Raw genomic sequence first — 22,509 nt, forward strand, 5'->3', positions numbered from 1 at the left:
CAAATCAATCAATGTGATAAACCATATTAACAAATTGAAGGAGAAAAACCATATGATCGTCTCAAGAGATGCAGAGAAAGCTCTCGACAAAATTCAACACCCATTTATGATAAAAACCCTGCAGAAAGTAGGCATAGAGGGAACTTTCCTCAACATAATAAAGGCTGTATATGACAAACCCACAGCCAACATCGTCATCAATGGTGAAAAACTGAAAGCATTTCCACTAAGGTCAGGAACAAGACAAGGTTGCCCACTCTCACCACTGCTATTCAACATAGTTTTGGAAGCTTTAGCCACAGCAATCAGAGAAGAAAAGGAAATAAAAGGAATCCAAATCAGAAAAGAAGTAAAGCTGTCACTGTTTGCAGATGACATGATACTATACATAGAGGAGCCTAAAGATGCTACCAGAAAACTACTAGAGCTAATCAATTGAATTTGGTAAAGTAGCAGGATACAAAATTAATGCACAGAAATCTCTGGCATGCCTATACAATAGTGATGAAAAATCTGAAAGTGAAATTAAGAAAACACTCCCATTTACCATTGCAACAAAAAGAATAAAATGTCTAGCAATAAAGCTACCTAAGGAGACAAAAGTCCTGTATGCAGAAAACTATAAGACACTGATGAAAGAAATTAAAGATGATACAAATAGATGGAGAGATATACCATGTTCTTGGATTGGAAGAATCAACATTGTAAAAATGACTTTACTACCCAAAGCAATCTACAGATTCAATGCAATCCCTATCAAATTACCACTGGCATTTTTCACAGAACTAGAACAAAAAATTTGACAATTTGTATGGAAACACAAAAGACCCCGAATAGCCAAAGCAATCTTGAGAACGAAAAACAGAACTGGAGGAATCAGACTCCCTGACTTCAAAGCTACAGTAATCAAGACAGTATGGTACTGGCACAAAAACAGAAAGATAGATCAATGGAACAGGATAGAAAGCCCAGAGGTAAACCCACACACATATGGTCACCTTATCTTTGATAAAGGAGGCAGAAATGTACAGTGGAGAAAGGGCAGCCTCTTCAATAAGTGGTGCTGGGAAAACTGGACAGGTACATGTAAAAGTATAGGATTAGAACACTCCCTAATACAATACACAAAAATAAGCTCAAAATGGATTAAAGACCTTAATGTAAGGCCAGAAACTATCAAACTCTTAGAGGAAAACATAGGCAGAACACTCTATGACATAAATCACAGCAAGATCCTTTTTGACCCACCTCCTAGAGTAATGGAAATAAAAACAAAAATAAACAAATGGCATCTAATGAAACTTCCAAGCTTTTGCACAGCCAAGGAAACCATAAACAAGACCAAAAGACAACCCTCAGAAGGGGAGAAAATATTTGCAAATGAAGCAACTGACAAAGGATTAATCTCCAAAATTTACAAGCAGTTCATGCAGCTCAATAACAAAAAACAAACAACCCAATCCAAAAATGGGCAGAAGACCTAAATAGACATTTCTCCAAAGAAGATATACAGACTGCCAACAAACACACGAAAGAATGCTCAACATCATTAATCATTAGAAAAATGCAAATCAAAACTACAATGAGATATCATCTCATACCAGTCAGAATGGCCATCATCAAAAAATCTAGAAACAATAAATGCTGGAGAGGGTGTGGAGAAAATGGAACACTCTGCACTGCTGGTGGGAATGTGAATTGGTACAGCCACTATTGAGAACAGTATGGAGGTTCCTTAAAAAACTACAAATAGAACTACCATATGACCCAGCAATCCCACTACTGGGCATATACCCTGAGAAAACCAAAATTCAAAAAGAATCATGTACCAAAATGTTCATTGCAGCTCTATTTACAATAGCCCGGAGATGGAAACAACCTAAGTGCCCATCATCGGATGAATGGATAAAGAAGATGTGGCACATATATACAATGGAATATTACTCAGCCATAAAAAGAAACGAAATTGAGCTATTTGTAATGAGGTGGATAGACCTAGAGTCTGTCATACAGAGTGAAGTAAGTCGGAAAGAGAAAGACAAATACTGTATGCTAACACATATATATGGAATTTAAGGAAAAAAAAGGTCATGAAGAACCTAGGGGTAAGACAGGAATAAATACACAGACCTACTGGAGAACGGACTTGAGGATACGGGGAGGGGGAAGGGTGAGCTGTGACAGGGTGAGAGAGAGGCATGGACATATATACACTAACAAACATAAGGTAGATAGCTAGTGGGAAGCAGCCGCATGGCACAGGGATATCGGCTCGGCGCTTTGTGACCGCCTGGAGGGGTGGGATAGGGAGGGTGGGAGGGAGGGAGATGCAAGAGGGAAGAGATATGGGAACATATGTATACGTATAACTGATTCACTTTGTTATAAAGCAGAAACTAACACACCATTGTAAAGCAATTATACCCCAATAAAGATGTTAAAAAAAAAAAGTCACAGATTGTCATTTTGGATGAAAAAAATAATAATAATGGTGATATTGACTTATGTGCCTGATTTCTGACATCACTGAGATTCAGATGCAGTCCTTGCTTGACTCTAAAGTCCAGTGTAAGTTGCACATGCCTCTCTTCTTATGTCAAAGGGATCACTGATTGAGACTCTACTAGATTTTACACTGTGTTAGGTTAAAAAAAAAAAAAGTTCAAAGAATTTTACAGTTAATATCCATATATCCACCACCTAGATTATACAACTAACATTTAACTCTTTACTGCATGTCTATCATCTGTCCCTCTATCCATCTACTAATGTATCTCATTTTAAAATGCATTTCAAAGTAATTTGCAGACAACAGTACAATTCACCTCTAAGCACTTCAGCATGCATATATTTAACGAGAAGTCAATATCTACGATTTTTTTTCTTTTAAGGCAAAACTTATATTCAGTGAAATGCAGAAATCTCAAGTGTACCATTCAAAAATAAATGTACCTGTTGACCCAAATCCTCTGAAGATATGAGCACTCCCTCATGTCCACATTCTATCAATTTCCATTTCCATACACATACAACCACACAGACCACTGTTTTGATTTTTCCTCACCATAGATTAGTTTTGCCTGTTCTAGAACTTCATATAAATGGAACCAGAGAGTACTCTTTTGTGTAAGGCTTCTGTCACCCAGCACGTTTTAATATTTATCCATATTGTTGTATCCACAGCTTTCCTTTTCATTGCCGACCAGGACTCCACTGCATGAACACGCCAGTTTCCTTATCCATCCTTCTGTGAATATGCTGTTCCTAGTATTTGACTGTCATGAATAATGTTGCTGTGAACATTCTTACCCAAATCTGGCTGTATATAGATATTTTCACTGAGTAAGTATTTAGGAATGGAATTCTGGGTCATAGAAATGTACGTTTAGTTTTATGAGAAACTGTCAGATTTTTCATAAGTGGTTGTTCCGTTTTACGCTTCTACCAATAATTTTTGAGAACTCCAATTATTCCACATTCTCAACAACATTTGCTGCTGCCAGTCTTTGTAATTTAGCCATTTTAGTAGGCATCTAGGAGGTGTCTCATTGTGACTTGAATTTGAATTCCCCTGATAACTAGTGATGCTGAGCACTTTTTCATGTGCTTCTTGGTCATTTGTGTATTAATAGGACATTCTTGTATTGGCTTTTCTGCCTTCCTTGTTTCACTCTCCCATTCCTCACTCTTGGTATCTAGTATCATTTCTCTAACTACCTGTCTGTGACCCTTTGTCTTGGCTTTACTTTAGGGATATGCAGGCTAAGACAGCAGAGAAAGCTGGAGAGCTGAGAAGGTACAACGCCATTCCCTCCCCCGCTCCTATGAAAAGAGCAAGGGCGATGCTTCTCTCTTCTGGTGACGCCTCACCTCTCCTAGGTTAATAGGTGTGCTTCCATGTGATGTCTGAGGGAGAGGGGGTGAAAAATGCACCTCTGACTAGGAGTATTCTATAAGACCACATGCAGTTAAATTTCTATATCCTTCACAATTAAAGAAATCTTTTGTCTTTTTTTTTTTTTTTTTTTTTTTTTTTTGCGGTACTCAGGCCTCTCACTGTTGTGGCCTCTCCCGTTGCGGAGCACAGGCTCCGGGCGCGCAGGCTCAGCGGTCATGGCTCACGGGCCCAGCCGCTCCGCCGCATGTGGGATCTTCCCGGACCGGGGCACAAACCCATGTCCCCTGCATCGGCAGGCAGACTCTCAACCACTGCGCCACCAGGGAAGCCCAAATCTTTTGTCTTTTGACTCTGTTATCACTGTTAGAATCACTAAGATGGCCATTCACACTAAGTTCAAACACAAAGGACACTGGTCTAAGAAACAGGCAGAGAAATGGCTTAGAAAATAAAATTCTTCTTTCATTCATCACCTGAACTTCACGTAAGACCCAGACCAGCCTCCACATGGTGGACACCATCCTTCCTCAACACCCAGAGCACTCTGAAGCGCCTCCTGACTCTCCAGCATCCAGGCCCAAGAGAACAGAGCTGAGAGAGAAGTCCCCACCACTCCCCCCTTCCGCCAGCACTACGCTCATATTCTGCACCAGGATCTGGGTCTTCCTGCCATCACAACAGCAACAACAAAAAAACTTCAAGCTTAACTGAGGATTCTAGACTTAGATACAAAACTACCACCTAGAATAGTGCCTGTAGTTTTGGTTGAATAAAATAATAAGGGTACAGATGAATGGATGCATATTTAAATAACAATTCAAACAGAATGTGGCAAATACACACACACACACATGCACAATGAATGATACAAAGTGCAAGTTCCATGGGGAGGTCCAAGGATGGAAGAGGAAAGTACACATCCCTACAGCCCCCCAGCTAGTCTGGGAGTAACCAAACCCACAGCCTCACTACTTCTGACCTGTCCAGGAGACCTGCACCAGCGCCAGAGGCTCTGAGGAAGCCAAGGAGACACAGGTGATGGTGGACAGAGGTGGTGGCAGCTTGGGGACCAACACGTTCTCACTGCCCCAGGCTCCAGAGGAGGGGGGTCCACCCTGGGACCCTTCGAGCTGTGACCACACTGCCCAGGTGCAAGTCCATAAGGGCCACAGTCATAGAGTCACCAAAACAGAGCAGGAAGAGGCTTGCCCCTCACAGAGGGCCTGGAAGTAGCCTCTGCCTGGGTGGCAACTGACAGCATCTTGGAAAACGGCTCTCAGGGTGGAGAGCCACGAGGCCCTGCTGTGCAGAAGGCTCTAGAGACCTGTGGCGCACACGGGTCGGGGTGGCAGGTGGTGGCAGCGGTGCAGGCTGAGGAACTGACAACTGGAAAATGTACCATTTTCCCAGTAGCAGTGGAAGGGGAGGTGATGGAAGTGGAGCAGGTGGAGGAGGGAGAAAGAAATGGAGGCAAGAAGCCAGCAGGTGAAGACATGGACATGTCCAAGTAGAGATGAGCTGCCCACTGGACTTCAAAGACTTAGTACAGAAAAAAAGAATGTAAAACACCTCAATTTTTATATTGATTGCCTGTTGAAATACTACTTTTGATATATTGTATGAAATAAAATATAATTAAATGTTTTAATATGGAAGAAATCAGTGGGCAGGAATGGGCATGAAAGATTTATGGGAGCTGAACAATCTGAACTGAGCCTTGAAGGGTAAGTAGGATTGAGCTGGTGGAAGAAAAGGGAAACAGCCAATAAGAGAGGCTCCAGACTGTATAGACCTGAATTCTTTCTGATGGCTCTCTTCAGAGCTGAAATTAACCTCATCGCAGCATTAAAAAGAGCAGGGACACTGGAATCTGAAGATTTAGATGAAAAAAAAACCCTTTCACTATTGATTAGTGTTGGACAAATCACTTAATAAATCTGAGACTCTAATTTCTCATCCGAAAACAGGTATCAGAAAAATTCTATCTCACTCTAGTGATACCTAAATTAGATAGTATGTTAAAGAGCTTTGTTATAAAGCACCTGGAAATATATCATTCTCACTTCTTCTCCAGTATTTCTGTATTAGCACATCTTCTCAACAGTTTATTTCATAAGACTTGTGTTTCTCCTTCAATGCCTACGTGTAGTCAGGGAGGCCTGTGTATTTTAATATATTTTCAAATGCTTCCCTTCTGCATACACCTCTCTTCTATAGATATCAGACCCTTCTAATTGACTTTGGGGTATAGAGGGTGGGGGTCTCTGCAGAAGAAAATGGACATTTCCCATCTTCCTGATTTGCCTGCTCAATGAATAGCAGCGCCACCCACCCAGCTGAGTTACCCTTAGAACACTCCCTTACTGGACAAATCTGCGAATAAGCCCTATTTTACCTCTCAAACATCTTTCATTTCTCTTGCTGCCACCCAAGTCTAACTTTTATCTTTGCCCGAACTACTGCAATAACCTCCTAGATGCCATTAAATCCTTGACTTTTGTCCATCTCTCTACAATCCATTCTTTACTCTGCAGCCAAAGTGATTTTCTCAATATTAAGGGAAAAGCATTCAGTCTTACACCATTCAGTGCGATGTTAGCTGAGTTTTTTCTTGTTGTTGATCCCCTTTTTTAGGTTAAGGGGGTTCTCTTCTGTTCCAAGATGGCTAAGAACTTCTAAGATGAATGGGTGTTGAATCCTGTCAAATGCTCTTGATGTGGTAAATTACAGGAACCCTGCCTGAATGGGAGATAGAATTGGAAGGGCAGGGGGAGACGGTACTGTCTGAAATAACTGGATGTGTTATGGCTAGTAGAAGGGGGTCAACTAGAGGCCATCTTGCAGTTCCTGCTGCCTCCACGATTCAAAGGCAACCAGGTACACAGCACGGCCTTTGAAACTACTGATTCTGTCTTAGTCTGTGGGTAACAACTGGGATCATTCTCTAAGAGCACCATCTCAGGACACCCCTAGAAAGTTTCAGTTGGTATCCATTCCCTTGGCTTGCTGTCCTTCAACAAACAGCAACTGTGACATCTCCAACATGAAACTGGGCGTGCAGATCACCTACTATTCATTGGCAGTCCTTGTAATTAGCTATTGAGCTCAGGTGGCAAATCCCAATGCAAATCTATTCATCAGAGTACAATTAATTAAACTTGACTTTCTCATTAGACACCTATAGTTTCCCTAACCTTTCATTCAGGCTAAGGATTCCATGTAATGAATGTCACCTTACAATTTGTCCTTATCAGTCATATCATTTTGTCTTACAGTACTTGATACTACTTAAAATGACCTCTCTTGATTTTTCAGAATGATGAGCTTGAAGGACAAAACACTGGTTATTTAATAATTAAAAGATATCGTGAAACAACAAAGGCAGTAAAATATGTTTAGTAATTTATTTCTATTGTATCAACTTTGAAAACCATTTCCAAATCTTCACTCTCTTGGCCACGCTTCTATACGAACAATGCTCAATCCTCAGAATGCCTTATGTATTCTGGCAAACAGTTTATGAGCAGATTCCTGGACCCTGATCTTAGATCCTGATTCTGCAAGACTGGAAGCAGTCCAAGTGATGTGGATGTCGGTGACCCATGAGCACCTTTGGAGAGGCTCTGACCTCTGGTATTGGATCTGCCTCTGTCAGGGACGGAACAGTCTCTGCCTCTGCTGTCTGAGTCCACAGAAAATTTCCAGGCAGAAGTGGGTTTCAGCTAAGCGTCCAACAGAAGCCCCAAGGGCAGACGTATCATGAGTTAGCCACTACCTGTCTACCCTCTGCAATGTAACTTAATAAAGGCCCCACAGCCCTGGGAATGAGGTGCAAGGTCACCATCATGATAGGAGTGAGCATCACTGAAATGGCTGAAGACAAGACTCTTCAGTTTGCCTTTAGAAAATGTTTAAATACTTAACTGCCTTGTTGTCCTTCCCTCCCCATTGGTCAAAGTCTCCAGGGCCTCTTCTTTGTCCACTGATACAAACAACAACAGTAATAATAACCCCTTATATTTTATAACGAGACAAGAGAGTCACTGAATTTCAGAACCAGAAGAAATCACTGAGATTGCCTCATTCAACCCCAGAGAGGTGAAAAGCAGACGACACGGTGACAGGGCAGAGAGGCCTGACTCTTAGGCCAGGGTTTTCCGCTAGAACTTTACAAAATTACCTCATGTCTTTTAATCATTAATCTATCTGTCTTATCTGTGCCCCTGCCTCAGAGCAAAACTCAAAACTCCCCAGGGGACAAATCACAAGCAACCGAGCAACCGAAGCACGCTGTCTGCTTGGTGGGGCAGTGTGTGAGGTGACAGCTGCCTGGGGCTGGCCCTGCCCGGGCTCCGCCCAGCACGCTCCTCTGCAGTACTACACTTCCTGTCCTGAATAATCACGAACCGAAATGAACAATAGTGACGACCAGAAAAAAATTGCTGACAATAAAAGTTCTCTTTTATTGAACTTGGTGCATGTCATGTTGCCAGCAAAACAAAAAGTAAAAAATAAAAAGTAAGATAACACAGTACAAACATGCAAACGTGATGACTGACTTTTTTTTCCCCCACTCCATTCATGTATTTTTTAAAAGGAAAAAAACTTAGACCTACATAGTGGTCCGTCACAAAAACAAATATTACAGTTAGACAACAAGAGCAATTAAGATGAATAAACTTTAATTTTTAAGGATATTACTCAAATCAGAAAAAGTTCATGTAGGAATTAAAATTTGCCCCAACCAAACAAAAATATCAATATTACACCTCATGGTTTTAAATTTTAAGCATAAGTAAAAACTCTAGTAGTCACACAGATCCCAGAATTGAGGTACGTAAAGTTCTGTTTCTTCATCTTTGCATTCATTGTGCTGTAACTGTTTATTTGGACTCTACTGTGTAAACGCAGGAATATGTTCATCCCAGGGGCTGGAGGCACAAACTGTACCTGAGGCAAGCTGGAATGATTTCAATCTGTTACAAATGTATTCTCCAAACAATGTATTCAGTCAAGTCACAGTGTGTGCAGGGAGAACAGGAGGGCAACTTATGACTAGGGATTCTCTTCACTTCCACATAAAATGCAACTACTAATGGATAATCAATATAAATGTGTGAATTCTAAGACACATATATATTAATAAAACCCAACAGTAACTCAGCAATTGTTTGGAACTTTAACAAATAATATTTTGGGGACACTGTTTTTTCATTGACATGTTTAGAATTGCCAGAACATGGTAATAATTAAAAGCAGACTAAATTTTAGGGCATCTACAAAGAACCTACAGCTAACATCATGGCTTCCTGGTGACAGACGGAATACTTCTCTCTAAGATAGTGAACACGCAAGGATGCCCTCTTTCATCACTTCTATGCAACACTGAACTGCAAGTTCTAACAATTGCCAAAAAAAAAAGGCTCAGAAGAGAAAGAAAAGGCATAAATATTGGACAGGAAAAAAATAAAACTATCTTTTTTCACAGATAACATTATCGTGTTAGAAAATCCTAAGGAATCTACACACACACACACACACACACACACACACACATACACACACACACACACACACACACAGCTACTAAAACTAGTAAATTGAACTTACCAAGGTCATAGGATACAAGGTCAATATACAAACTTGATTGTATTTCTATATACCAGCAATGAACATTTGGAAAATGAAATTTAAAATACACTTACATTTATAACACTATCAAAAAAATGATAGGGCTTCCCTGGTGGCACAGTGGTTGAGAGTCCGCCTGCCAATGCAGCAGACGCGTGTTCGTGCCCCGGTCCGGGAAGATCCCACATGCCGCGGAGCGGCTGGGCCCGTGAGCCATGGTCGCTGAGCCTGCGCGTCCGGAGCCTGTGCTCCGCAACGGGAGAGCCTGTACTCTTACAACAGTAAGAGGCCCGCGTACCACAAAATAAAAAAAAAGAAAGAAAAACCATGATATACTTTGGAGTGAATTTAACAAAATATGTATAAAACCTATACACTGAAATTATAAAACATTGCTAAAAAAAATTAAGTAAGACCTAAATTAACAGACACATATATCATGTTCATGGATCTGAAGATTCAGTACTATTCAGATGGAAATTCTTGGGGGCTTCCCAGGTGGCGCAGTGGTTAAGAATCCACCCACCAATGCAGGCGACACATGTTCGAGCCCTGGTCCGGGAAGATCCCACAGCCCGTGAAGCAACTAAGCCCGTGTGCCATAACTACTGAGCCCGTGAGCCTAGCATCCCTCCTCCACAACAAGAGAAGCCACCGCAATGAGAAACCCACGCACCGCAATGAAAAGTAGCCCCCACTCACCACAACTAGAGAAAGCCCGTGCGCAGCAAAAATACCCAACACAGCCAAAAATAAATAAATAAAATAAATATATTTTAAAAAAGAAAAAAGATGGAAATTCTCCGGCTTCCCTGGTGGCACAGTGGTTAAGAATCCGCCTGCCAATGCAGGGAACAAGGGTTCGAGCCCTGGTCCGGGAAGATCCCACAGGCCGTGGAGCAACTAAGCCTGTGCACCACAACTACTGAGCCTGTGCCCTAGAGCCCGCAAGCCACGACTACTGAGCCCATGCGCCACAACTACTGAAGCCTGCATGCCCAGAGCCCGTGCTGCACAACAAGAGAAGCCACTGCAATGAGAAGCCCGCGCCCCGCAGCTAAAGAAAGCCCGCAATCAGCAATGAAGACCCAATGCAGACAAAAATAAATAAATTTATTTAAAAAAAAAAGATGGCAATTCTCTCCCAATTTAATTCATAGATTGAACACAATCTCAATCAAAATTCCAGAAGATTTTTTTTTTAGAACTTGATGAGCTGATTCTAAACTTTTTATGGAAATGAAAACGACCTAGAATAACCAAAGCAATTTCAAGACTTTCTATAAAATATAGTAATCAAGACAGTACGATAGTGAAACATATAGACCGATGGAACAGAGAGTCCAGAAAGAGACCCACAAATGTATAGTCAAGTGATTTTTAGCAAAGGTGCCACGGCATTTCAATGGGGAAAGGAATGCTGCAAAAATTACAAGTATTGACCCTTACCTCACAGCATATTCAATAATTAACTCAAAATGTATAACAGACAACATATGAAATTGAAAACTATAAACTCCTAGAAGAAAACCTAAAAGAAAATCTTTGTAACTTTGGTATAGACCAATATTTCTTAGGGCATAAAAACCACAAACAATTAGAGACATAATTGGAAAATGGGGCTTTCTCAAAATTAATACTTTTGCTCATCGAAAAACACTATTAGGAAAACGAAAATCAAGCCAGAATAGGAGGAAATATTTGCAATATATATACCTCACAAAGGAATTATATGCAGAATATATAAAGAATGAATATAATTCAACTGTGTAGACAGAAACAAACTAAATATAGGCAAAATATTTGAAAAGACACCACAAAAGAAGATATATGAATGAAAATGAGCACAGGGAAAGACCTCAACATCATTAACCATTAGGAAATTGCAGATTAAAACCAAAATAAGATATCACTTCACAGCCACTAGAATTACCAAAGTAAAAGAGACAGACAATACCAAGTGTCAGTGACATTGCTGATAGGAGTGTAAAACACCACTGCTATGTTGGAGAACATTTCAGCACTTTCTCATAAATTTAAACATATGCTTACCATATTGCCCAGTAATTCCACTCCTGGTATTTATCCAAAAGAAATTAAGACATATATCCACACAAAGACTTGTACACAAATGCTCAGAGCAGCTTTCAAAAATATATACAATACCCCTAAACCAGAAACAACCAAATGTCCATCACCAGGGGGAATGGATGAACCAATTGTGGTATATCTACATAATGGAATAAAACTCATCAATAAAAAGGAAGAATCCAAGGATACACTGCAACAACATGGATCAATCTCCAAAGCACTATGATGAATGAAAGATGCCTAACACATTTATATGAAGTTCTAGAAAATACAAATTTTCTACAGTGACAGAAAGCAGATCAGCAGTTGCCTGCGGGTGAGAAGAAGGCGAGACTAATTGAACAGGATATAAGGGAACATGGGGGCGGGTATGGAAATATGCTGTATGTGGATTGAGGTGGTGCTTACATGGCTGTGTGCATTTTTCAAAATCCACCAAACTTTACACTTAAAATGGAAGCATTTTGTTGTACATAAATTCTACTATAAAACTCATTTTATGGCTTCCCTGGTGGCACAGTGGTTAAGAATCCGCCTGCCAATGCAGGGGACATGGGTTCGAGCCCTGGTCCAGGAAGATCCCACATGCCGTGAAGCAACTAAGTCTGTGCGCCACAACTACTGAGCCTGTGCTCTAGAGTCCGCGAGCCACAACTACTGAGCCTGCGTGCCACAACTACTGAAGCCCGTGCACCTAGAACTCATGCTCTACAACAAGAGAAACCACTGCAGTGAGAAGCCCGCGCACCGCAACGAAGAGTAGTCCCTGCTCGCGGCAACTAGAGAAAGCCCTCACACAGCAACGAAGACCCAACGCAGCCAAAAATAAATAAATTTCAAAATAAATAAATAAATAAAACTCATTTTAAAAAACAACAGTAGGGACTTCCCTGGCAGTCCAGTGGTTAACACTCGGCGCTTCCGCTGCAGGGGGCACAGGTTCAATCCCTGGTCAGGGAACTAAGATCTCATGTGCCGTGCATACAGCCAAAAAAAAACCCCAAAAACAAACAAACAACAAAAACCCAATAAGAAACAAGTTCCTAAATGCTCAACTAGCTGCCCATTGTCAGCTAGAGTGCAGGGTTATAAAGGCATCTGCTACACTGAGGACCCTCCAGACAAATATGCACTTGGCTCCAGGCCATGATGTGGTCTCTCACGTGATGGAGAGGACCAGTCCCAAAGGCCAATGGGATGCCTGGACCGGAGGTGGGCTTGGAAGGGCCTATTCTGTGTCCCGTCCCCCTCTCGGATCCCACTTGGCTTTCTGAGGGGAATGAAAGGCACCCCTACCCAAGTAGAGAGCTCATCTAGTCTCAGGAGGGGCCACCAGGCTTCCAAAGGAGTACACTGGAAGGGGAAGAAGAGTGCAAGGGACAGAGACACCTTTGCCCTGCTTTGGACCTCCCTCAGGAACAATACCCATCATGTACTGATGGCTCACTCCATGCCAACCACTATGGGAAGAGTTTTACATGTGTTATTCAACTTCTTACCAGAACCCCAGGTGTCACTCCTTCTGTTAGGCCAGTTCAGAGAGGAAAAAGCAAAAGCGGCAGAGAGGCTAAGAAACTGCCCTGAGCTGTCAGAGCTAGTACGGGACACAGTTGAAGCCAAGGCCACGAAGTCAAGCCTGTGTTCACGTCCACAGCCTTCGCTCGTGAACTAGCTCTGTTCCTGACCCCTCTGCCAGCCTCCCCCCAGCACCCTGCCCGAAGCGCACACCGTCAGGGGCAGGCTCAAGGATGGTGTTCAGAACAAACAGGACCTCGGCCCAGAACACACAGTGCTGTTCGCCTCTCTGCTCCAGCTCCATCGAGTACCCAAAGTTCAGAATCCTGTTCAGTCATTTTCTCTGTAATTCAAGTACAGAAGTACTTTTAAGAGACGCATAGCATTCTGGCTATTCCCATGTGCTATAAATATGCGATTTATGGGGAAAATGGGAACTCTGTGTCACATTCAAACTGAGAACTATTTGAAGAAAGGGGGAAATTATCCCATCCTATTGAGTCATGGGGAAAAATAACCACAGTCTATCATACTAGTAAACAGGAATGTAAAAATAGCTTCTGTTTGGAAGTGCAGATTGAATGTTAATGTGGCCTTGAGTTTATTTCAAGTATTTTCATTAAGCATTTTTTATTTTTTCAATTTCATCTTTGCAACCTGAAGTTCCCCCCGTATTAAACCAAGGTCAAACAAGTTCAGATGCCAACTTGAAAAACCTTAAGATCAATGTGCTCAACTCCCTAGGAAGAAACCAAAGGCAACTGTTCTTTGAAAACAGGCCACCATGACATATAGGTCATTAGTTACTACAGAACAGGACCCCTGAGGGTGGGGCCCATGGCTGATTTTCTTCAGCTAGTCCAGAGCAGGAAATACTGTGTGCAGTGGGCTCCTCGTTTCTCTTTGCCCAACATTCCTTTTTTCCAGGAGGCAGGAATTCTCTTCACTGAAAACTGCCTCCCTACTCCAACCTCTGGTCAAGTGAGAGTGGCCAAACCTGGTCTCACCTGACCAAGCAGGTGAGACGGCCAGCCAAGGCTGGGTCTCGTTGAGTCCTTTCCCAAGATCTTTATTTTTTTTTTTAATATTTATTTATTTATTCATTTATTTTTGGCTGTGTTGGGTCTTCATTTCTATGTGAGGGCTTTCTCTAGTTGCGGCAAGCGGGGGCCACTCTTCATCGTGGTGCCTGGGCCTCTCATTGTCGCGGCCTCTCCTTTTGCAGAGCACAGGCTCCAGACGCGCAGGCTCAGCAGTTGTGGCTCACGGGCCCAGCTGCTCCACGGCATATGAGATCTTCCCAGACCAGGGCTCAAACCCATGTCCCCTGCATTGGCAGGCGGATTCTCAACCACTGTGCCACCAGGGAAGGCCCCCCAAGATCTCTTTAATTAATTTATTTATTTTTTAAAATTTACTTATTTTATTTATTTTTGGTTGCGTTGGGTCTTCGTTGCTGTGCACGGGCTTTCTCTAGTTGCGGTGAGCCGGGGCTACTCTTCATTGTGGTGCATGGACTTCTCATTGTGGTGGCTTCTCGTTGCAGAGCATGGGCTCTAGGTGCATGGGCTTCAGTAGTTGTGGCTTGCGGGCTCTAGAGCGCAGGCTCAGTAGTTGTGGCACATGGGCTTCGTAGCTCCACGGCACGTGGGATCTTCCTGGACCAGGGATCGAACCCGTGTCCCTGGCATTGGCAGGCGTATTCTTAACCACTGCGCCACCAGGGAAGCCCCAGATCTTTTTAATTTAAATGAAAGAAAGAGAGCACGACTGGGGACACATGAGCCCAGGAGCTGCTAGCACAGTGTCTGGCTGAGCGGGGAAGTCAGTCTGCAAGAAAGAGCCTTTAGGCCTCTAACTCTCTGGTCCAGTTGCTCCTCCAGGCAGCAAGCAGGTACCTTCCAGGGATTTGTTACAAGAGGGATCGCACGTCCTAGACGAGGCACTGTTGGTCTATGGGGGACCTGTAGTCCACCTGGATTCTGCTCAAAGCCACGCTAAAGTCACAAAATCAAAGAATTCCCTGATGCCAATTATAGACAGGTCCTGGGTATCTCATGTAACTCATCTCATTTAATCCTCACAACAACCCAGTGGAAAAAATAAGACTATTATCCCCATTTTACAGGTTCAAGTTTTTTAGATCTTAGGTAACATGCCCACAGTCAAACCATCACTTGCCTTTTCCCATTACTCTGAGGGCAAAACTAACACTGGTAACATTGGTCGGCATCTGGACCCCTTCCTAACCATTCTCGTGAAGGCATAAACTACAAAGACAAATCTAGACTAAAAGCCTGATGCAAACAATCCTGTTTTTTTAAAACAATGGGGCTAGCAAGTGGGAAGCTGAGCCCAGTATCTGAAGCCCGCCCAGCATGCCCATCAAGCTGGAGGTTTCATTCACACCCAGATATTGATTCTGCACACCCGCACTAGGTGGGACAGCTGAAGGTAGAATGAGGGAAGAACCTCCGATTTCTACGGTATGTGCCTTTTAAAAAAATATGCTTTCTATTGTGGTAAAATATACATAAAATTTACTATTTTAACCCTTTTAAAGTGGACAGGTCACTGGCGGTAAGTACACTCACACTGCTGTGCAGCCACCATCATCCAGCTCCAGAACGTTTCATCTTCCCAAACCGGAACTCTGTACCCATGAAACACTAACTCCCCATTCCCCTCCTTCCCCCCCACCCCGGCACCCACCCTTCTACTTTCTGTCTTTCTGAATCTGACTACTCTAAATACCTCATATAAGTGGCATAGTACATGTTCTGCATTTTCAATCCCTCCGCGTATATACTGAGACCTACTCTTTGCCCAGCACTGTGCTGAGCTGTATGGGGGGAATGTATAAAATATGAGATCTGATTTCTGCCGCTGAGTTCATTACAGGTGACCTGTGAAGGCAAGGCTAGCTTCTAGGATCTCTCTCATCTAAATGTCCCCTGTCCTCCAAGTTTGTATCATGCACTTCCACATGGTATAGTCTAAGAAGTCTTCATAAAAGTGGTGACTTGAGAAATGAGAATGACGTGTGGTTGGGAAGAGAGGGAGGTTTTGAATTAATTAAATCACTCACAAATCCAGGCAGCCTGGATCATCCCAAGACGACCCAGGAAAAGCCGAAGGGCCACAGCATAATGACCTCACTTCTCTGAGGACAAGATGCGGAACCCTAGATCTGTGAATCAGACTTCTGTTTGTATCCACAAACCACACATACAATGGTTTCCTTTTCTCCTATTGCAGAATAAGACACAAAAGAAAATCAAAACCGTTTTGTTGTTGTTATTATTCTTTTTAATTATCTCAGAGAATAGCCAAGCCAGCTCTTTTGTGCAAGTTTGCCTTTTTTCCTTTGGCAGGAGAAGCTAGTAAGAACTTCTGAAACTTGTGCGGAATGTCTGACCGCCAGGGTCAGGTCACATCAACCTTGACCACGGCAGGGGACACGGACCCCTGGGGAGATAAGCCTCCAGATGCTCACCCTAACAGTCACACCAGGCCTTCAAACAAGCAGTATGGACACCACCCCTGACGCTCCAGCCCCGCCAGCACTTTGAGCAAGTGTCCAACGCAGCCGCACCCAGACAAGGCTGTCTGTGCAGGGGCGCCGCCCACCTACCATGGCTCCTCCTGCCAGGTCTGCTTTCCAAGCACAAGCCCCCGCTAGGGACGCTGGTGGGTAAGAACAAGAAGGCCTTCACTTCTGTCACTCATACTGCTTTGCCTTTTCTGTCCCCCTGCCCTTCTTCCCTTTAAGATGTGGCAGTTAAAAAAAACAGTATTCCCTACTTTAAGACATTAACATTCCTTAGCATGTCCCACAGCATGTAGGTTTGATTCCGAGTGTCCATTCAACTGTATGTTGACAGAAATTGCAAATGTGGGGCTAAGGGAAGCAGCCAGAAAGTGCACTGTGGGTCTTTACAAGGCATTTTACAGCCCTGGGAGAAGGAAAATGTGAAATGGCAGCCAGCGGGTCCTACCCGGATCCTACAAGCCACCCACAGTCGGAGGCATGCAGTAGTTTATGGTGAATGGATGTACGCAAACCACAACAAAATACAGGAGGGTGGATTAATGGATTCTGAAAAGGGGTGGAAATTCTGAGATAAGTCCTTCTATTATTTCTTCCTAATAGTTCTGAGAAATAGAAATCAATTTCTAAGGCCCATCTGAGAATTCCCATAGGAAGAGAGCCATTTTTTTCTGCTACCAGTGTCTCCCTCTCATCCCAGTGACCTGGAAGAGGTCACCGGGGGAGCACTACTCTCTAGAGGTGGGTACCACAGGGATGCTGCCCTCTGACCAGCAACTCAGGCACCTCAAGCACACCAAGGCCAGGAAAAGACAGCAGGGAGACATGGAACTACAAAGCACACTGCAGTTACATGTATCAATTCCGTCATCCACCCATTCTCTTGCTTATTATTTTCTGCTACATATTGAATTGGTTGAATCTTAAAAATATCTTGGTTTTGGCCCACAATATTGCAATATTGGTCTACCTGTCTCTAGTCTGTTTTTTTCCTGCACGCCCCATAGCCTTCCCCGAAGAGGTATACTTAAAATAGAAATCTTACTGTGTAACTCTCTTGCTTAAAACTACCTCCAGGATAAACCCCAAGCTTAGCTCACTATGTTTCAAACAAAAAGAGACTTGCACTTATATATAATCGTAGTGAAAATGTCAAGTTTCAAAGGTGAGTTTAAAAAACTTCCTACGTCTCCAGGCCAAAAGCCAACCAACAAAATAAACAGTCTATAGTAACACATGAAATGACAGAAAACGATAAAGTTACAAAAATGAAGAAGTTGGGTCTGAAAAAGCCTGAAGGTGAGGATTGAAAACAGTTCATCATGTGGGGATAACTTTTGTTACAATCATGACTATAAATATAAAATGAAGACATTGTCTGAAAGGCACACAATTATTTAGAGTTAAAAAAAAATAAAGCCTCTTTATTTTGGTGTGCATTACTCTCCCTGCTCCCCTATCCTACCTCCTGTGATTACCTCTCAAGCTACTTGTGTCATAGTTTTTGTCTTAGTTATTGCATTGAAGGGAACACAAGCTAAAAACCAGAGTGGTGCTAGAAAGCAGAAGCTTAAAACCTGTGAACCTCCAAACCTCAAGATGGGATTCTGGAACTGGATTATTTACCCATCAGATGGTAACAAGGATCTCATTTCTAGTGGTAGGTGGAGCGATGAGAACCCTTGGTGTGCTGTGGTGTTAGGATTAGGATTCTCACCTGTGATGGATTAAGATGACAAACAGATGAAAGGGAAAATGGTTTATTCAGTAGCTTTGGCTGACCCTGTAAAACATACACATCCAGAAGCAGCTAGCCTGACAGACCACTAGAATAGCCTATTAAAGTTTCAGCTAAGGTGCCATTTGTATCTTATAGGGATAGGATGCCGTCGTCCAGGGTAAATTGTATACATCAAATAAATGATTTAATGGGTCTATGTCCCCGGTAGCTAGAATACATGGGTCCTCAACACCATATAAGCTTTCTGGGGACTTCCCTGGTGGTGCAGTGGTTAAGACTCCGCACTCCCAATGCAGGGGGCCCGGGTTCAATCCCTGGTCAGGGAACTAGATCCCACATGCTGCAACTAAGAGTTCACATGCCACAAATAAGGAGCTGGCGAGCCACAACAAAGACCCGGCACAACCAAAAAAAACAAAAAACAACAAAACACTGTATAAGCTTTCAAGCACCACAAAACCTGGATCCATGTTGTGTCTACTAAGTTCAGCATTAAAAGTAGCTACATCATACCCTTCTTTTCCTAATCCTCAGCTCCTCAAACTACCTTCTAACTTTTCTCTAAGCGAGCTAAGCTGCAGGCAGCTGCTAATCATGACTCTCATCCTCACCAAAAGAATAATTCTGAGGCTCTGACAAAGCCCATACAGCAAAAACACTTTTCTGGCCAGTCTTCCCCACCCTCACTCCCCATTCCTGCAACTCTGTCTGATTTTGGGGGGCAAACTTTTCTTCCTCCTTCCCTTTCTCTCTTTTCCCTTTTCTTCCCACCTTTCCCACTTCCCTTCTGCCTTCTTTCCTTCAGACACTGCCAACGATGCATATAATTAAGGAAAAACTAAGTAATTCAGGGAATTGGGACAAAAGGAAAATAAAGGTAGGAAAATAAAAGGTTAGCACATAGAAAAGTTTACCATATGGAACTGGTAGGTGAGTGTTACGAGTTGAATTGTGTCCCCCCCTGCAAAAAAAAAATATGTTAAAGTCCTAACCCAGGGTGCCTCTGAATGTGACCTTATTTGGAAATAGGGTTTTGGCAGATATAATCAAGTTAAGTTGAGGTCATTAGGATAGAGCTTAATCCAAGCTCCATCCTGGTGTCCTTGTAAGAGGGAAGATTGGACACACACACACAAGGAGAATGCCACAACAAAGGCAGAGATTGGAGTGATGAAACTGTAAACCAGGGATTACTGGCCACCACTAGAAAGTAGGGAAAGGCAAGGAAGGAATCTCCCCTACAGGTTTCAGAGGAAGATGGCCCAGCTGGAACCATGATTTCAGACTTCTAACCTCCAGAACTGTAAGAGAATAAATTTCTCTTGTTTTAAGCCACTTAGTTTGTGGTACTCTGTTACAGCAGCCCTAGGAAACTAATAGTGTAGGGATCCCATATTTGACTCAGCCTCCTAGCAGCTGAAATAAGCAAACAGTCCAATAAATGAACCACAGTGCCCACAGGATTCAAAGGTTCCATTTGTTCATGGGATGCAGAGCTTTCCATGACATGAGAGATCAGAGAATGGTCTTCTCTCTGGGTCCTACAGAAGAAACACTGCGGGATACAGTGGACAACTGTAGTCGATGACATTATGATACTGATCATGATAATGAATTTTATGTAGCTATGTCCTACAAACTACCTCACTGAAGGCAGATGGCATGACCCCAATGGAAAGTTCATTAAAAGCACATATAGGAACCAGAAGTGAAAGAGGAGACATTACTACCAACCTTACAGAAATTAAAAAGGAATACTATGCACAACTGTACACCAACATATTAGATAACTTGGATGAAATGGACAAATTCCTAGAAAGATGCAAACTACCAAAACTGCCTCAAGTAGGAACTGAAATCTAAAAGACCTAGAACCAATGAAGAAATCAAATTAGTAATCTAAAACACTACCCATAAAGAAAAACTCAGGTCAGATGGCTTCTCTGTTGAATCCCAACAAACATTTAAAGAAGAATTAATATAAATTAGTCACAAAATCTTCCAAAAAATAAAAGAGGAAGGAATATTTCTCATTTTATAACGCTGTATTATTCTGACACCAAAACCAGACAAAAACATCCAAGAAAAAACTACAGACCAAAAGCACATATAGGAAGGATGTATTGTACCAAAAGAGTGTGGTCCACATACACAGCTCTATAATTTCATGTCTTTGGGGCAAGCTCCATAAGTAATTTTCTAAACCTGGGTTTTTGATAAGGATTAGAGAGCAGATTTCAAGGCTATAATCTCTGGCAAGAATCTGGAGAGTAAATATTCTGCATTATCAATGAAATGTAAGTCCTTATGCTTTGCCAACTTCCAGGGCAGAAGACAGAAATGAGATCCTCTTATTTATTTATTGTTAACAGCATGATGAAAGTTAAGGGAACTGCTACCACCAAAATAAGAATTAAAGAGTGTTTTTCTTGCTGAAATTTGAACAAAGAGTGTGGGGCAAAGGAGAAGAGTTATTAGATATTTTAGATATATTTTATAATTTGATTTAAAATTTAATTTAAAACTACAAGAAAGGTTTCAGATTATAGGAAAGTTTAAGCATTGACTTAAACACAGAAAAGACAGGCTCCTTTTCTCTGGACTTTAAAAATAAATCCAAAACACATCTTGCGAGCATAATAAACATAATTCCAGGAGTCCAAATTCTACCCTTTTTTAGGTCTTAGTTAAATGCTGCCACTTTCAAGAAGATGTAGCTGTTCTCCATTTAGTGTGGCACATGAAGGTTTCCTCTTACATTTTTCACTTTCTTCCTGGAGTTGCATTTGTCTTACTGTTTCACTGGAGTGTAATCTTCTTGAGGGCAGGAATGGTGTCTTGAATTAAGACTCTGACTCAGGTATAGGATAGTGCTTTGGGTACAAATAGCACTAACTAGAATTTAAAAATACCATGTGTCTCATTACATGGTCAGTTTAAGGCTAAATGGATTTTTAAGGTACTCAAAGTGTTAAAGCCTCTTGTTAAAAGGACTGTCAGGTACAATAAACTTTAAAATTTTGTTTTTGAATTAAACCATAAGAGATGGCTTTAATATGATCCATTTATACTACGTACTTTTAATCAGATGTCCTCAGCTATAAGTATGGACATCTTTTGGGAGAAAAGTAGTAACCTAATAGTTAACCTTCACATTACAAAACTATCCCTTTGAAGACATCCAACCAGTTTCTTCTTCTGAAACCATTCTTGGAATGGTAAGGAGAAACCCCATTAATAGACTGTGAAACTCTGGTTTATAGAAAGAATGAGGTTTTCAAAAAGAAATTACTTAAACCAAAGTATGTAAGGCAGATTGTATTATTCTAACCAGTTATTTACTCAATTTCATTTAAAAGGATTATACAATCTCTACCCATTGTCATGTGACTGGCAAGGCTTCCTTATAAGAGGAATATACTTTCTGGCCCCACTGATAGGCCCTGTCATGTTACTTGCTTTGGTCAATAGAATGTGAGCAAAACTCAGGTGAGCAGAACTGAAGCATGCAGAATGTGAGCTGTTTTCAGTTTTAAGAGCAGCATGTGCCAGTGGTTTATAAGAGCTGATTATTACGTTTCCAGAAACTTGGCAAGCCCCTTGTTAAACTGTTTGTAGCCTGAAACCCGCCATGGTGGGAGTATTTACATCATGGAAATAGCAAGCACTACAAATCAGTATTTCTCCTCCCTCAAGGTTGGGTCCAGCACACAGTGAGCGTGTCCCCAAAAAGTTGGTCTTTCAACCTGGAGCCTGCAAGCCAGGAAACCAGTGGAGTAGAGCCAAAGCTGCCTGCAGCAGATGTAATTTGCTTGAGAAATGAATCTTTGTTTTTGTAAATTACTGAGTTGTAGGGGTTGTTTGTTACCTCAGCATAATCCACCAAAAGCTGACTGATACACCATGCTAGTGTTATTAAGTTTTAGTGAACACCAATGAGCCCTACCTTTATCTGTCCAGACCTTGGTTCAGGGGGTTTCTTCTAACGATTTGTGCCATCGCACACCTTGAACCTGAAAGGATGAAAATTACACTCAGAGACTCAAGCCCAGGAATCCAGGTCTTGGAAGGTTACTATAAAGA

At 42.1% G+C, this 22,509-nt stretch overlaps 1 protein-coding gene across 3 annotated transcripts in view; it reads right to left on the reverse strand.

Annotated features, from left to right (window-relative positions):
• Positions 1 to 22,509, reverse strand: part of PDE8B (phosphodiesterase 8B) — a 386,263-nt gene that overhangs the window by 356,030 nt on the left and 7,724 nt on the right. For 2 of the 3 annotated variants that reach the window (XM_027100775.1, XM_027100777.1), the window contains one exon: positions 22,373 to 22,439. The exons of the other annotated variant lie outside the window; for it this stretch is intronic. The gene's annotated coding sequence lies outside the window, so the exon portion shown is untranslated. The remainder of the gene's footprint in view (positions 1 to 22,372; positions 22,440 to 22,509) is intronic. 3 annotated transcript variants of the gene reach the window in all.

This window comes from Aethalodelphis obliquidens, unplaced genomic scaffold, assembly GCF_003676395.1.
Source record: "Aethalodelphis obliquidens isolate GAN/ISIS:26980383/991018 unplaced genomic scaffold, ASM367639v1 scaffold4, whole genome shotgun sequence".
Lineage (NCBI taxonomy): Eukaryota > Metazoa > Chordata > Mammalia > Artiodactyla > Delphinidae > Aethalodelphis > Aethalodelphis obliquidens.